The sequence below is a fragment of the Sitophilus oryzae genome, unplaced genomic scaffold (genome assembly GCF_002938485.1).
Source record: "Sitophilus oryzae breed Bouriz unplaced genomic scaffold, Soryzae_2.0 scaffold_947_pilon_pilon, whole genome shotgun sequence".
Taxonomy (NCBI): domain Eukaryota; kingdom Metazoa; phylum Arthropoda; class Insecta; order Coleoptera; family Curculionidae; genus Sitophilus; species Sitophilus oryzae.
Genome location: NW_022147580.1, coordinates 182,978 through 200,288, shown reverse-complemented (window position 1 = coordinate 200,288; position 17,311 = coordinate 182,978). Strand labels below are relative to the sequence as shown.

At 35.0% G+C, this 17,311-nt stretch overlaps 1 protein-coding gene across 1 annotated transcript in view; it reads right to left on the bottom strand.

Moving 5' to 3' along the window:
• Positions 1-17,311, bottom strand: part of LOC115891057 — a 329,806-nt gene that overhangs the window by 291,775 nt on the left and 20,720 nt on the right. Inside the window, exon 2 of the mRNA XM_030911456.1 lies at positions 16,146-16,199. The gene's annotated coding sequence lies outside the window, so the exon portion shown is untranslated. The remainder of the gene's footprint in view (positions 1-16,145; positions 16,200-17,311) is intronic.

Sequence of the window (17,311 nt, the reverse complement as noted above, 5' to 3'; positions counted from 1 at the left end):
TGTATCTGCTTAATATAGTTCAAAACAAATGACCTATTACGTGTTTGCAGTGTGAACCTACCAAAATATAAGGGCAAAATATTGGGAAGCAAATTAACCAATTTGCTAAAATTCTATTTTACGTTGGGCTTGAAACAGCATGAAATATTAGCTTTTCTCGCTATACATAACATTTATCTAAGCCATCGTTCTTTAAAAAGATACCTTCGCAATCTCAACCTCAACTTATACCGCAAGAAACATTATTCCAATTCCAATGCACTATCGCAGTTTATAAGGAATGAATTAAGTGGATCAGGTTCTTTACATGGATACAGATAGCTTTATCTTCGTTGTATTCAAGCTGGCTTCACAGCAAAACAAGAAACAGTTCGTATCTTACTCAAAGTGCTTGATCCATGTGGCGTAGTGGCTAGAAAACGAGGAAGATTGAGACGAAGGCAGTACAATGGCTACGATAAATTAAAGCCTGGTATTGAAAAAAAAATTGATCAGATATAATGCGAATGGAATGCTCACAATATTCGAAAGACAAAGAATAATAGAGAACCTAGCAGCCGCCCACTTATTATGTATGATTTACCAGAATTATATGGAACTGAAAATGGCATAGTTAAATTAAATGATGAAACGGTCACATTTCATTGTGAATGTGAATGTTTGTCTTTAACTGAGCCTTGTGCCAAAGATGTTTTTGAGTTATGTATTAAATTATCATCAAGGATCATGGGTCTTGTAAAAGCCCAAAATCCTTACGACGCAGTTAATTTGTATATTAAATTAAGAAATCATATATTACTTCTTTTGTAGAATTAAACCAAAATGTCTAGTAATATTTACTTAATAATTAATAAAAAAAACCATTTACATAACTTTTGTAACGTATTTTATTTATTGCTTCAACTCAAATGAAACATTTATTATATAAAAAACAGCAAACATAAACAAATATTCCTAGGAAATAAAAAACAACTCTTATAACTAAGTATAGATTGTTAGTTAAGAAAATACAATTTTTAACCAAGTTAATGGTTCAATCTCTGTTATTGAGCACAGAATTAAAGTCAGATCTAAATTCGGGGTAGTCGTTATATTTTATAGGAAGTTCGAGTAAGCATGAGCAAGTGTGTGTTTGATGTATCTTGGATAGACTCATTTTATCACTGAAATCAATTCTAATCTGTTGTCCAATGATAACATCTGCACCTGTGCAAAATCGCAAGAACTTTTTAGGGTATCTAAGGAGTTTTACAGTCTATAACAAGTCTAGACCGGCATCGACCTGTATTATGAATCCCTAGTATCGACGAGATGGCCTCTGAAAAGTAGGCCCGAAATCGTAAACTAAACAGCGCAAGGTTATTCACTTCTTTTTGAACAGCTAATGAAATCCACGTGAAAACCATCTGTTGCGAAATATACTGCGCATGCTTAACATATCCAGGAGCGTCTAAAGGTGTCTTTAGACGTGAGCACGCACGAGCTGAGCATATGCGCACGGCATTCGTTCACGCTCTCAACTCCGTTTAAATTAAAAACTTATTTTTTGACGAATGAAGTGATTCACTTGTGCGCGCACAGCAGAGTTGTGTTGGTGAAAATCAAATAATCAATGGACGACCGAGAGATAGCGGCGGCTGCATTCATTGTTATACAGTTTCATTATATAAAAAGAAGAAAAATGGAAAACATTGTCACATGGTGGCAAACTCAATTTTTTAGAAATCGATATAACATATTAAACAACTTAGTGTCTGAGGAGGGCTATAATCAGTTCAAAAACTTTACGAGAATGACCAGATCCGACTTTGAATATTTACTAAATTTAATTACACCAAAAATTACAAAAAAAGATAAAAAATTTAGAATAGCAATATCGCCAAGAGAACGCTGAGCCTTGACTTTACATTTCTTGGCATCTGGAGACTCGTATAGCAACCTATGTACTGAAAGCTGGGGACGTTTGTGGGGGAGAGACGGTGTAAATATTATTACATGGAGAAAACAGCTTTTTTCGTATTTTTTGTGTTTATCATATGTTCAATATTAATTTTATTTGCAAAATCTTGCCATGCATCATTTTTTTTGGTTGCACGCACGCAGACAAAACACATTTCCGGTACAAATTAAGCGTTCGCGCACATATAAAATCCCTTTGAGCACGGATCAAAAACCGACCCCAGACGGCTCGCGTTCGCGGCTGCTCGCGCACAGACAGATTCAGAGTGAGCGTGCGCGCATAGCCGTTTACACTTGAGCATTCGCGAAGGATCAGTGCCTGCGTGCTCAAGTCTAAACGCACCATAAAACTGTACAAATATTATCTGACTATAGCCAGTTATTATCTGACTATAGTCATTTATTATCTGACTATAGTCATTTATTATCTGACTATAGTCAGTTATTATCTGACTATAGTCAGTTATTATCTGACTATAGTCAGTTATTATCTGAATATAGTCAGTTATTATCTGACTATAGTCAGTTATTATCTAACTATAGTCAGTTATTATCTGACTATAGTCAGTTATTATCTGACTATAGTCAGTTATTGTCTGACTATAGTCAGTTATTATCTGACTATAGTCATTTATGATCTGACTATAGTCATTTGTTATCTGACTATAGTCGGTTATTATCTGACTATAGTCATATATAAAAAAACTCAGCTGGCCCCTCAGCGCTTCCGTACTTAATAGATAAGATATTATTAGAAATTATATGTACAGTTAAGAAGTAAGCTAATTAAACGCTATTATTCAAGTTATTCAAGTAAGTTTTAGTTTTATTCCAAAAAATAAGCAAAATAAGTAAAATCAGTTACGCTGAAATTTTGAACCGTAACAATATTTCCTATAGTTCAGTGTCGGGACAACTTGATCTTGTATTGCCAGTATACTTCCTTCGATTTCTGGGAACAGGTAACCCGCTTTTAGGTAAGTATTTGAATCCAGCATAATAATTGTGGTATTTTTTAAATTTGCTCTATACCTGCCATGGAGAGTTTTACTGGCCCACTCTTCTTCCATTTCCGTCCAATTTCGTAGAGTTGGGCTGTTGGGGTTCATCAAGTCAAGAGGGGAATAGTTTTGGTCAATATCTCGGAGGGTACGGTGAGGCGGTAAATTGTTACTCAAGAAGTAGTTCCTCAGTTTCTGAACTTGGGTATTGTGGCAATTTTCTACATTTAGAAGGCCTCTTCCGCCACTTGACCTTGGTATATATACGTGGTTCACACTGGACTTTGGTATCGATATTTTGTTAACAGAGTCCTGATTTTTGTGTCAATGCCCTTCAGGTCTGTTGGGTCCATTTCAAAACACCAAATGAGTACACAATACTAGGTATAGCCCAGGTGTTTAGTGCCGTAAATAAATTCTTTGATGTGAGTTTAGATGCCAATATGATTCTGACACGTCTTATCAGTTCGTTCTTAAACTGTTCCTTGGTATCCTTTTGGTTGATACCTAGTGATTGGTAAAAACCGAGATACTTATACCCTTCCTCCTGTTTTAGTGCTTCGAATGTTGTTCCATCCATCAGTACGGTGCTCAACTCGTGGCTTACCACTCCTTTTTTTACATGCATTACTGAACATTTTTCTAGTCCCATTTCCATCTTGATTGCCGAGCTGAAGGATTTGACAACTTCTAGCTGGCTTTGTAGTTTTTCGGGATTGGGTGCATACAACTTTAAGTCATCCATATAAAATAAATGACTGATCTTAGCATTAGATTGTTTGTTAAGCATATATCCCATCTCACTTTTGTTTAATAAGTAGCTAAGAGGGTTCAATGATAGACAGAACCATATGGGACTTAAGGAGCCTCCCTGAAAGATGCCACATTTTATTTTTATTTCTTCCGTGTTGTAAGATTTTGTTCCCGCCTGTATGTATAGTGTTGTTCTCCAGTGGTACATTAGTTGATGTAGGCACATTTTGACAGCCTGATTAATTTTATATATGTCCAGTACCCTTAGAAGCCATGAGTGTGGCACACTATCAAAGGCCTTTTTATAGTCAATACACGCTATTGAGATGTTTCGTTTTTTCCGTCGTGCCTGCTCTCCAGTATAACGTCTATTGCCAGTAGTTCTTTGCAACCTCTAGCATTCTTCTTGCATCCATTCTGCTCATACGCCTTTTTTTTCACAGATGTTTCCTGGTTTTACACACAACGTGACGACTCACTGAGCCGGTCTCGTGTGTTGCTACCGATCTAGAAAAGATCTAACCATATTGGTGGCATCGAGAATTACTGATTTTTGCATTTTATGGTAAGTATTCAACGGTATTCCTATTTGGCGTAGTTGTTCTTTTAGGTTTTTAGGAATCAGTCCCATAGATGAAATTATCAGAGGAACTATTGTGACTGATTCCAAAGCCCACATGCTCTTTATTTCAGATTTGAGACTGGTGTATTTCGTGATTTTCTCAGTTATTTTACTTTCTAAGTTGTTGTTGGGGATTGCAAGATCTATTAGTAGAGCGCTTCTTTCCTTCTTGCGTACAAGCACAATATCTGGGCGGTTGTTATCAATTTTGCGGTCAGTTATAATACCTTTATCCCAGTATATTTTGATGTCCTGAGTTTCCAGAACGGGTGGAGGTGTGTATAATACGGTTCAATGTTTTCGGGTTCACAGCCATACATGTGAAGTATTTCCAAGTAAACGATGGTAGCTACTTTATTATGACGCTCTAAGTATTTTGTGCCCACCATATTTTGACAACTGGACAGGATGTGTTCTATTGTTTCTTGCTGACAGTTGCATTTTCTGCATAAATCGGAGGGTAGGTCCTCATTGAGGATATGTTTCCTGTAGCTTCGTGTAGCTATTACTTGATCCTGTATAGATACCATAAATCCTTCCGTTTCCGGGAAAAGGTTGCCATTTATTAGCTATCTGAGTGATGCGCGTTTATCAACGTGGGTTTTTCCTAGTTCGTAGAGATATCGCCCATGTAATTCCTTTGATTTTCAGTTTTGAACCTTTGCTTGCTCGGTAGTCATCTTTGGTAGGGGTTTATATGTTCTGTCACTTAGGTTGAGAGGGGTATAGTTAATATCTGCTGTTGTAATAGCTTTGGCAATTTCTGAGTCACTTTCATTAAAATATTTTCTTAGTCCCATTATTTGATTGTGGCAGTTTTGGACTACATCTGCTATATTTCTACCTCCTGTTTCTCGAGGTAGGGATACACGTTCTTTACAAGATTTCGGGTGGTGCATTCTATTTTTGGTTAATCTTACTCTGATTTTGGTGTTTATTCTTTCCAGATCTGTGTGACTCCATTTAACAATTCCAAAGGAGTACTGTAATACCGGAATTGCATATGTGTTAATAGCTTTTTTTAATATCAAGTGAATTTAATCCTGTTTTAAGTATTTTTTCCAACCTCCTTTCAAATTGCTTTGTGAGTATATCCTTCATTAAGGTATGTTCGATTTTATTAGTTTGTATTATGCCCACATATTTGTAGGGATCTTTGTTCATAGCCGATATTACCGTATTGTCATCAAGTGATATCTCAGGCGCGTCTTTCAGTTTCCCTCTCTCTACTTTAACCGTTTGACATTTTTTCGTGCCAAATGTCATACCTATGTCTGTACTGATTTTATGGACTACGTTCAGAGCAGTTTGGAGTTGTTTTTCGTTGGCCGCATATAGTTTTAAATCGTCCATATAGAACAGATGACTAATAACTTGGGTGCGTTTCGGGGCTCTAATTGTGTATCCATATCCAGCATTTTTTAAGATATTGGACAGAGGGTTCAAAGCCAAGCAGAACCATAGGGCACTGAAACTGTCACCTTGGAATATGCCCCTTTTGATTTTTATTTCACTTGATTGTAAACTGCCATTGGAACTCTTCATAGATAAAGTTGTGCACCAATGAGGCATTGTCTTTTCAAAAAATGATATTATATTTGCATCAATGCCATAAATATGAAGTACGTGCAGCAACCATGAGTGAGGTACCGAATCAAAGGCTTTCTGGTAGTCTATGTATACCATGGATAGGTTTCTGTTTTTCTTTCTTGCTTGCTTTAGAATTACCGAATCGATTATTAACTGTTCTTTACATCCCATCGCTCTTCTCTGACATCCTTTCTGCTCGGATGTGAGTATCATTTTGGAGTCTAAGTATGATTTTATAAAGATTGGGCAAGCATGTTATTGGACGATACATAGAGGGGTCCTTCATAGATTCGCCCTTCGGTAGCAGGTGCGTATATCCTTTTGTTAAGAACTCTGACATTAAGTAGGGGTGTTTTAATACGTCGTTGAATAACCGAGCAATATGGGCATGTGTACATGTCAACTTCTTATACCAATAGTTTTGAACGCCATCTTTCCCTGGCGTTTTCCAGTTCGCTGAAGATTTTAAGACTGCCTGGATGTCTTCCAGTGCAAATATTGTTTCATGCATGTGGTTTTTACTATGATTGTCTTCTTCATTTTAATCCATGTGGCCAGTTCTGAATGTCTAATTGGTTTGCACCATATGTCGCTCCAGAAGCTCTCGACATCTTTCATTTCTGGTTGGTCCTGACTCTTTCTTTGCTTATTGCCTTCAAGATTTCTGTAGAAGCTCTTTTGGTCTCTTTTAAATTGAATGTTTTGGACTCTTCTCATATGACTTTTACGGTATCTGCGAAGTCTGTGTGCCAGAGCATACAGTTTCTATTTTAGTGTGTCTAGATGGTTGACTAGAATATTGTGCTGATTCTGAGGGTTTGCTCGATGTAATTCAGAAGAAACTGTGGTGGGTAGACGCTCCAAAACTTTTCTTGAATTGTTTCCTCTTAATAATTGATGAACTCTGCCAATTTCCTTTGTAAGTTTTTCTATTCTTAACTCTAGTTTTGTTTCCCATGGATTTAGCTTATCAGAACGTACTTTTCTATTGTTCTCTTTAATAGTTTGGTTGTTGGCCTCTAGTATGGCCAGTGCTGCACAATAAATATGTACCTGCATGCTTTCCAGGTCGGTGCAATTACTTATAATCTTACCAAGTTCTACATTTGCGGAGTTTAAAATTAAATTTATGTTGGGTTTATATTTTAATCTTGGTAGTCTTGGTCTTAAACATGGGTCAGATTCTCTATACTTTGTAAGATGTTTTTCAAATTAGTCCACTTTGTCACACGATCGTCCAATTCTCTGACTGGTTGGCTTATTTCGGTAGTACTTAGTGTCGCGTTATTTTCATCATCCAAAAGTTGCTGTTGTTGATGGTCATCAGCTTCGCTTTGGTGGACAGGCGTAAGTTCTTTCCGCACTTCTTCTCTGATAGATTCTATTGTTAATTGAGGAAGCAAGTTTCTCTTAATTATAGTCCGTTTCTGATCAGCTATTCTCTGCTCGGTTAAGTGTTTTAGTTGGGGTACGTTTTGAATAAAGTTGTCTCTCAGCTTTGTTCTGTATAGTGTAAGATCTGTTTCGAGATTGGTAACTATAAAATATGAACGCATTACTTGAGCGTTGAGTTCATGTGGCCATTTCATGCGTTGTTTTTCTTTTTTGTTTGCCAGCATGGGTGTTTCATGATGATTCACAACATGACGGGCAAATTGGGACGACGGTGAATTGTCCTGTTCTAGTCCAGTATTACTTAACGAGTTACCAGAGAGAGATTCCATGTTCGTTGCGATTCTTGTGGTTCCAGTTCCGTTGCGATTCTTGTGGTTCCAGTTTTTTTTTCTTTTTTTTTTCGGCAGGTTTCTACTTTGAAACCGTGTGTTGCAACTACCATCGGCGTGTGATTGCAGGATGGTAGCCCGTTTCTACTACTCTAAGAAAGACCTGACGATGTTGGTTGCGTCAAGTATTACCGACTTTTGCATTTTACGGTAAGTCTTGTATTGAATTCCGATATCTTCCAGAGAATTTTTCAAATTTATTGATATCAGTCCCATTGATGTCAGGATGATCGGAACAATTTTGACCTCGTTGAGCCGCCACATATCTTTAATTTCGCGTTTTAATTCGGTGTACTTCTCAACCTTTTCTCTATGCTTTCTATCCATATTGTGATTGTTTGGTATGGAAATATCGATGAGGAATGCATTATTATGTTGTTTGTCAATTACTGTTATGTCGGGTTTGTTATGTGGTATCGTCTTGTCAGTTATAATTCCTTTATTCCAGTATACCCTGGCCCTTGTATTCTCCACTACCGGCGCTGGCTTATATTGGTAATATCTTGTGCTTGTTTCAACTTCAAAAGAATAGTTTTTTAGTAGTTCTAAATAGACTATCGTGGCTACCCTGTCATATCTTTCCACATATTTTGTTCCCGCCAGTAGCTGACACCCTGAGAGAATATGTTCTATTGTCTCCGACTCCATTTTGCATTTCCGACACGAAACTGAGGTTACAGTTATAGTTATTTATTATTATTTTTTTTATTGTTTACACGATTAAATCGGTTTTCAGGAGATACGGTCTAAGACAAGTTATCTTCCTATTGTAAGAACTTTCTTACTAAGTGGCATGAGGATAGTATGCTTGCTTTTTGTAACTCAATATAGAGATTTTCCTGAAGTTTTAATTCCTTTAGTGATTGAAGCAGTTTTGTGGGAATTATCCCAGTTGAGGATAATACAATTGGGACTGTGTATATATATATATAATATTTTGTTTCCAAATCCGTTTAATTTCAGAGGAGAGATCAACATATTTTTGAATTTTTGTGCTGTGTGATGATGAAAGGTTTTTGCTACCTGGTACGCTGATATCAATAAGGTAAGTAATTTGTTCTTTTTTGAAGGTAAGTATTATATCCGGCCTATTGTGTGGTATTGTTTTGTCCGTTATGATACTTCTGTCCCATAGCAATTTATGATTTTCCGACTCTAGCACTGGGTCAGGTAAGTATTTAAAATAGGGAGGCGTTTCAGATAGTAAACCATACTTAGCTGCCAGATTTTTATGTACTATTTTCGCTACATTGTTGTGTCTTTCTGTATATTCTACAGGTGCTAATATTTGACATCCGTTTAGTATGTGCTCAATAGTTTCTCCGATTTTGCCACATTTTCTGCATCTATCTTCAACTCCAGGAAATTTAAGGATGTATTTTTGGTAATTTCGTGTAGGAAGAACTTTGTCTTGAATAGCGAACAAGTAACCTTCTGTCTCAGCGTACAGATCTCCGTTACTTAACCATTTGTTTGACGCTTTGATGTCAACATTATCCTGGTGCAAGTCAGAGAAAGGCTCGCCGTGAATCGGTTTTTGGAGCCCATCGTTGTAAAAGGGCTTCTGCAGGTTCAATTTCAATTTCCATTGTCCTGTTCGCCATATTTAGCGGAGTAAAATTTATATATATATAAATTATTTATTTTTTTTTGTTTTTTTTCTCACTCTTGGTGGTATATTCTGACAGACGGGTGTTCATTACCAAGTACTGTCAGAGTTTCTATTGTTTTGTTTCTATTGTTTTAAGGAGGAGCGGGTTATGTTTGTGGTTTTAATGATTACTGCTTTTTGAGCTAGTGTGTGAATATGACCTTTTAAATTTAAAATATCGAGGTTTTCTTTAAATTTCCTGTGTGTGAGGCCCGTGCTAGATATAATAAATAGTAGGATTCTTACTTCTTTTTGTTGCCATATTCGTTCTACTTCCTGTGTTAGTGGAATGTATTTGCTAATTTTTTCTTCATATTTCTTTGTTATGTTGTTGTCATTCGGAACACTGATTTCTATTAGATATGTTACTTTCTCTTTTTTTAATGTTAACGTTATATCAGGTCTATTGCATGTTACTGTCTTGTCAGTATGGATCGTTCTGTCCCAGTAGAGTTTTATAGTGTCGTTTTCAAAGACAGATTGCGGCGTGTATTTGTAATAGGGCTGTTCTTCTTGTATAAATTTATATGTTTTTGCTATTTCTTGATGTATAATACGCGCAACAAAGTCATGCCTTAGAGTGTATTCTGTACCAATGAGTATTTTACAACCATTTGTAATATGCTCTATTGTTTCACTTTGGAGGTGGCAACGCCTGCAGGTATCCGTTTGTTGGGCCCTATCTTTTATTATGTATTTCCTGTAGTTGCTTGGTGTAATGAGGTATTTTTTTCTTTAAAGTATTTTCTTAGTGAATTAATCTGTTTGTTGTGTATTTCGTTAATATCTGTCAGGCCCCTACCTCCTTCTTTTCTTTCAATGGTCAGCCTCTCCTTGTAAGAGTTGGGATGCAGCTGTCGGAATCTAGTTAGCTGAGTTCTTGTCAGAATATTTAAATTTTCCAGATCTGTTTTGGACCATTTAATGATTCCAAATGAATAGGTGAGCAGCGGTATGGCGTAGGTGTTAATCGCTCTAACTGTGTTTTTTGAATTTAGTTCGGTTTTCAGTATTTTACTTAGTCTTTTCCTGTATTGTTCTTTTAGTTGGGTTTTGAGTGCGGTATGGTCAACTTTTCTGTTTTGTAAAATTCCCAAGTATTTGTAATATTCGTTGGGTTGCATGTTGTCTAAGTGTTCATTGTTTAATGTAGATGCCTGCTCTTCGTTTTGCCATTTACCTCTGTTTATGTGTAGTGTTTTACATTTGTTCATCCAAAATTATTTATTATTATTATTGTTATTAATATTTATAAAAGTTTTTGAAGTGAAACTTGCGCGCTGTGAGTAATAATTCAAGACCGTGACATACAAGGTAGCGAGACGGCCCTGACACACGAGCTAGTTGTATCAAAACGTGATAACGGCTTAGAAATACGTAGTGACGCGACGTGTATTTGTTAGCAGTCCACATGTTTATCAAAATATTGATATTTTAATACAAATTTTTTAAAGTGAATCAAATTATTACGTGTAGGAAACCATTTGTTACACGTTAAAAACTATTTGTTACACGTAAAAACTATTTTTATTATTTTACGTGAATAAAACTGTTACACGTAAAAAACTATTTTTTACGCATATTTACGTATGAAACTCTTTGCTACCCGTAAAAATATTTGTTACACGTAAATACTATTTGTTACTCGTAAAAAAACTTTTTACGCATAAAAAACTATTTTTATATGTAAAAAACTGTTTGTTACACGTAAAAAACATTTTTTAGGCAAAAAAAACTATTTATTTCTGGTAAAAAACATTTTTTAGGCAAAAAAATATAAAAAATGTCTTAAAAATATGCCTGACTTATGTGGCAGATTCATCTCTCCAAAAAAATCCTACATGAGTATTTCGCCACTGCAAGAAAATCTACAAAATAAAAGAGTTATTTTTTGTAAACACTGCTGCGTTAATCCAACGGAAACTACTTGTCAGCAGTTAGGTTTACAGATAAACAAATTTGCCTAACGTAAAAAAAATATATTTTTTTACTTGTAAAAAACTATTTGTTACACGTAAAAAACGCAAAAAAAGGAGACAAAACATGGTAGAAAAAACCTTTTTTACGCAAAAAAAAATAAATTTTACATGTAAAAAACTATTTGTTTAATTTACTTTTGTTTAATTTTTACTTTCTTTAATTTATTGCTTATTCAACATTTCAAACTACACTTTTTCAAACATTTCCTTCAAATTTTTCAATTTAATAGAATCTTCCTAAACAGCAGATGTCCTCTATAAAAATATTTTATATAATTCTTGCCGTAAACTGCTATGAAGGCTTACAAACTTGGACTCTAAAGCTGAGTTTATATGCATCCGTAATGCGTCGTCCGTCGTTACGTCACACCAATCATATTTAAGTATGAACTGTCATTTTTTAAATAAACCAATACATTTCCATAAAATAAACGACGGATGACGCATGACGGATGTATGTAAACCCACACTAAGGCTTTTTTCGGCAGCCTGAATATACACAGTGGAAATAGTTTTCTTGGAAGCTTTAATTGATACGCTTCTTCCAGGTTGTACGCAAGTACGGCCATCGCACAGGTAGGTGTCTCTACCAGATCTCCACAATGTACTGGCGATTTAATTTCTAACCGCTAGATTCCGACAGTACCTATTGAAAGTCTCCGCGATGTGTTTGTCATTTTACGAAATCAACCAGAGCTCACCTGATGAACGGTAAAGGCCCAGAAACCGGTCGTGAGAGGTTGGTTGATTTTCCCGAAACGAGACAAACGCAACGTGGATTCATAGCAGTTCACGGTAAGAATTATAATTTATTTATACAGGTTATCCCAGAAATAAGTGCAAGTATTTTAAGGGGTGGTAGATCTCGATAAAAGAAACATATTTTCTCTTTGTCGTTTTTAAAATAAGTCCAAAATAACGGAGTTATTTTACTTTGAAAATTTCCAAAAAAATGATTTTTTGCTCCAGTTTTGAGAACCACTGGATCTTTTCTGGATTTTCATTCTTGTAAATTTAATCTACTACCTATGTTGCCATATTATCAAGAAATTGTGTTTTTTAACTAAAAACTAAAAAAATCCAAAAATTTTTCAAAAAATTCCGAATTTAAAAAAAAAAAAATTTGGCGAAAAATACTTCATAAAGCGTGTTTCTGGGGTTGAACTATACTACCAGTTAAAATACTTGCACTTATTTCTGGGACAACTTATATACCTACATAAAAATACAAGAAAACTATTTCCACTTTGTATAAAAATATTTTTAGATAATACCCTACTACTATTTAATTCATTTTTATTGTATTATTAAATATTACGTCCGCCTATGACGGGGGTCTCATCTTAGAAATTGCTAAAGACGCTACAGAAAACAAACTGATTTGTTTTCATTTGCGTCTTTTGCGAGACACACCGAACGCTGCACGCTTTTGGTCGGGCCACTACTATATACCTAATCCTGTTATTTTGTTTTAGTCGCAAAAAAAGCAAAAATCGCTTTCTGTGTGGCCGTGGGCTTAGTTTTGATAAGCACTTCCCTTCTCCGGGCTTCTGCATCTCTTCGGCTTATGGTGATTCATTTTTTTCTGTTGCTCCTCTCACTCTCACATATTTCTCTGCACTGCCCGCTCAACACAGTTCTGTTTAGTAACGATCACCAGAGGAAGTTCATAGTAATTGTTCGTAAAAAAAATAATTTTTCTTATTTAGTGTATGAATATGTACTAGTATAACAGCTCCTTTATTTTAAGATTCTGTTACTGTACTAACTAGAAATAAAAGGGGCCTCGCAAGAATTACGTCACCGACGCGACGCCTACATTTCGTCGCTCTTTCTATAGTTTAATGTTTGGTATTAGAAAACATCAATTAGTAAGTTATACATTCGATGAATTAAAATAGTTCAAATACGAAAGGCTGGAAAGATATTTATACAGGGTGGCCCATCGAAAACATTCCGCAAGGCATAACGGCCAGGGTAATTTTTTTTCAGAAAATACAAAAACACGTCAATTTTGTTTGTGAGAGGGACAACTTTTGCCCCAAAAATGACTGCAAAATCTTCAACCCTCTGAGCGGGGGTTTCATCCCCAATTTTTTTTTAAATGGGAAGGGGGATCAAGTTGTACCGCAATGAAAAGGGCTTTCTATTATCTATACTTTCCCGCTTCGTTTTTGAAAATCGGTCGAGTCATTGAGAAAATATGAAGGATTGAAATTTGAAAAGTTTATTTAAACATTTATCAGAGTAAATGATGAAGATAAATTCCTTCGACCAATTTGCTGTATTTTGTTATTATTTCTAGATGTTTTCGCATTTTTTCTAGTTGCTAGATAGCTGTTCTGTGATTTGTGCGTTGAAGTTCTTCTCAATACCGTTAAACTTTTTAACAATTATGGTGTACCCACTTGCAGAAAAAGTAGAAATAATCGAACTTTCTTTTAAAAATAATGAATGTGGCAATCGGGTTGCGCAGATATTCAATGAACGCCATCCTAACAAACACCTTTATGGCAAAATTGTTCGCGAGTTAGTAGCAAAATTTCGCGAAACTGGTTTCGTTATGAATAAAAAGAGGCAGAGGGAAAATCCTGTAGTAAATGAAGCTATGGAGGTATTCGTATTAGGCCAAGTTGCCAGGTACGCTAAGTACAAGAAAATTGGCGAATGAGACCGGCGTGAATCATACAAGCGTCCAAAGGATATTAAAAGAAGTAAGTTCCACCCGTACAAAATTCAGTTGGTACAAGAACTCAACGACGACGTTTTAAAATAAAGTAAAATAAAGTTCGATTATTTCCACTTTTTCTGTAAGTGAGTACACCATAATTGTTAAAAATTTAACGATATTGAGAAGAACTTCAACGCACAAGTCACAGTACAGCTCTCTCGCAACTACCGCACCTGATCGTTCAACCTTGTGGCAAGTGAAAAAATGCGAAAACATCTAGAAATAATAAGAAAAAACAGCAAATTGGTCGAAGGAATTTATCTTTATCATTTACTCTGATAAATTTTTAAATAAACTTTTCAAATTTCAATCCTTCATATTTTCTCATATAGATAATAGAAAGCCCTTTTCATTGCGGTACCACTTGACCTCCCTTCCCATTTGAAAAAAATTGGGGGATGATCATTTTTGGGGCAAAACTTGTCCCCCTCACAAACAAAATTGACGTGTTTATGGATTTTTTGAAAAAAAATACTCTGGCCGTTATGCCATGCGGAACGTTTTCGATGGGCCACCCCGTATATTCTGTCTGTTGACTGTTTGCAGATAATCTGGTATTTAAAAAATAAAATTTAGATTTCATGGTATATTTATATACTATTCATACCGTATACTTTTCTTAAAATATAAAATACACTATTCCTCAGATAATACAATTCTAACTATACATACAATGTATTTGATATTGTATTTCCAAATTACCACTATTTAACAAGATATGTTACATATGTATCTAAACAAGCACTTACAAATATGTCCGCAATATTTTAAATCCTAGCTAAAACAGGAACAATTAAGAAGTAGGTTTAAATAAGCTGTGTTTGTATGAATTGTTTCTATATTAGGCTCCAGAATATATGATAATCTACTTTGAATTAATATGAAGGACAAAAATTGTCACTTAATCAACTATCAGCCAATGCTGAGAGTGGCTATATTTGACAATACATATATTCTTTCACCGCAGTGACTATACATGTTTGTGTATGTTGGACAACGTATCTAATTAACTGCATATTATATAATATTATTAATTCAGTCAACAAACTGGAGTTTTTTTTTTCTCTGTTGTAATTCACTATAGTTATAATTTTGTATTTTTTTTTTTGTAAATTTTTAAATTAATTAAACAAACCAATTAAACTCTTAGTAATATCGTTGATTGAAGGAATTGATTTTTGGGAAATTGCATTTTCAGCAAAGATTTTTAGGAAATAACTCTTCATAATTTAAATTATTAACAAACGCGCCACCTTTAAAATTTTAGTATTTTGTGATCATATAATATCATATTAAATTGTTTAATGATAGAAAATCCGTATTATTAACCTACTGTATCTAAAATCCATAAATCTACGGATTAGTCTGTAGTTCTGGCAACACTGTCTCCGGCAACCGCCCACTCTGGCGACTGAAAGCAGAATTACGGTACAGTATTCTTTATCAGCTGCGCTATAAACGACAATGAGCTAAAATCTGGGACAGGCTGACGGTGACGCCAGCTAAATCTCGGACAGGTTTTATGCCCGAAATCGCCCAAAAGGTTGCGCATCTTCTTATTTTTTCAATCAACGGTAATATTAAGAGTTTTTCTGCTAGATGATGTAGGTAGTATCAAAAGTTACAAATAAAGATAATATTTATTACTATTATATTAGTATGTATTTTAATAAATATAGTAATTTCAATTTGTAGAGAAGTGTGTCCACTCTTGCATTCCTTTGAAAAAAAATCTGCAAAACTACAGAAAAATATCTTTTAAGTTTTCCTTACATCGAAATTTGGTATTATGGACGGGGATATTGATAAGGAACAAAATATAATTGCATAAAACAGCATCCAATTATTGGTACATACATTGACAATTGAGAAAATTGTCAATAGTTATATATCCGCAATAATGGGAAAACTTAAAAGATGACAACTACAATAGCAATCTACTCTACATATTAATTCTAAAATAAAAAATGTAAGAATTTTGTAGATGTGTTTTTGTTGTCAATCTGATAGTCTAACAGTATTGTTATGTAGGTACTTATTGTTCAAAATATATTCCTTTAAACTTTTAATCTTACCCTCTCGTGGATTGCAATAGTGGATTCACTTAATAGAAAACCTTCATAAGCGCCCTGAAAAGTAAAAACAGATAAAGTGAGAGAACATTTTAACAAGGTATCGAATGATAATGCTCGCTTTAACCGAATTTTCTATTCCAGATAGTCAACTTGTCTTAAGACTGAAGGAATTATTTTAATATTTTTCTTATTTTTGGTAATAATATTTAAATTTCCCCCTACTCTGATCTATGTAGTAACCGTTCCGAATAAATTAAGAACAGAAAATAAACGTTTACAAAATAATTAATATATCTTCAATTCAACAACGGAAAATGCTCTTTTACCATCTTTTGGCGCGAGATGTTCTAATATACATCCGCTATTTTCGAAGCTCTCGGACATCCTAGCTAAAGATGGGTAGGGCCAGAAGGCAGTCGTGGAAGGTCGTGGATGTGGTTGGTTTCCCCCTTAAGCCTTTGGAGGTCGCGCGCGGGCCCACAGTCCGTAGGTACCTATTTTTCCCGATATTTCGAAAATATGAAAACATCAGATGCTGCGCCGCTTAGTATCTTCCTGTCTCTGCCTATTTTATGAGAAATTCACGTTTGCACAACGTTTAGTGTAGTTAGTAGGTATCTTTTTATACTCATATGCGGAGTGTAAGTCCGCGCGCGACCGTTTGTGATACTCTTTTTACATAAATAATGTTATAATGTCGTGTAAGGTAAGTTATTTTACTGGTTTGTTTTAATTGAAAATGAGTAAATTGTGATTAAAAAAGTAAATAATCGACATTTTTTTTTATTAAATAATTATTATTTTCTAGTTGTACTCATATGAGGCAGAGCAAGAACAATTGTAACAGCGCATAAGACTGTTTGAACGAAGATGATGAATTAACTACTGAACATGACGATGACATGAAAGAAGGAGAAGTGCATATTATCGAAAGGGCAAGGGCCCGAAATAAATTCCAGGTACAGAAAAATAAATTTCAGATTCTGAAGCACTGAATAGAGTATTACCAGAAGATCGGCACTACAGAAATGTGATGATGGTGGAAAAGCAGACCAACTCGTTAATCTTGTGTACCAAAGTTTTATATTTTTAAATGGAATACTATACAGGGTATTTCAAAATTTATGTGCCGTCTCTCGTGGGGAGATTCCTCTTGTAACAATAAG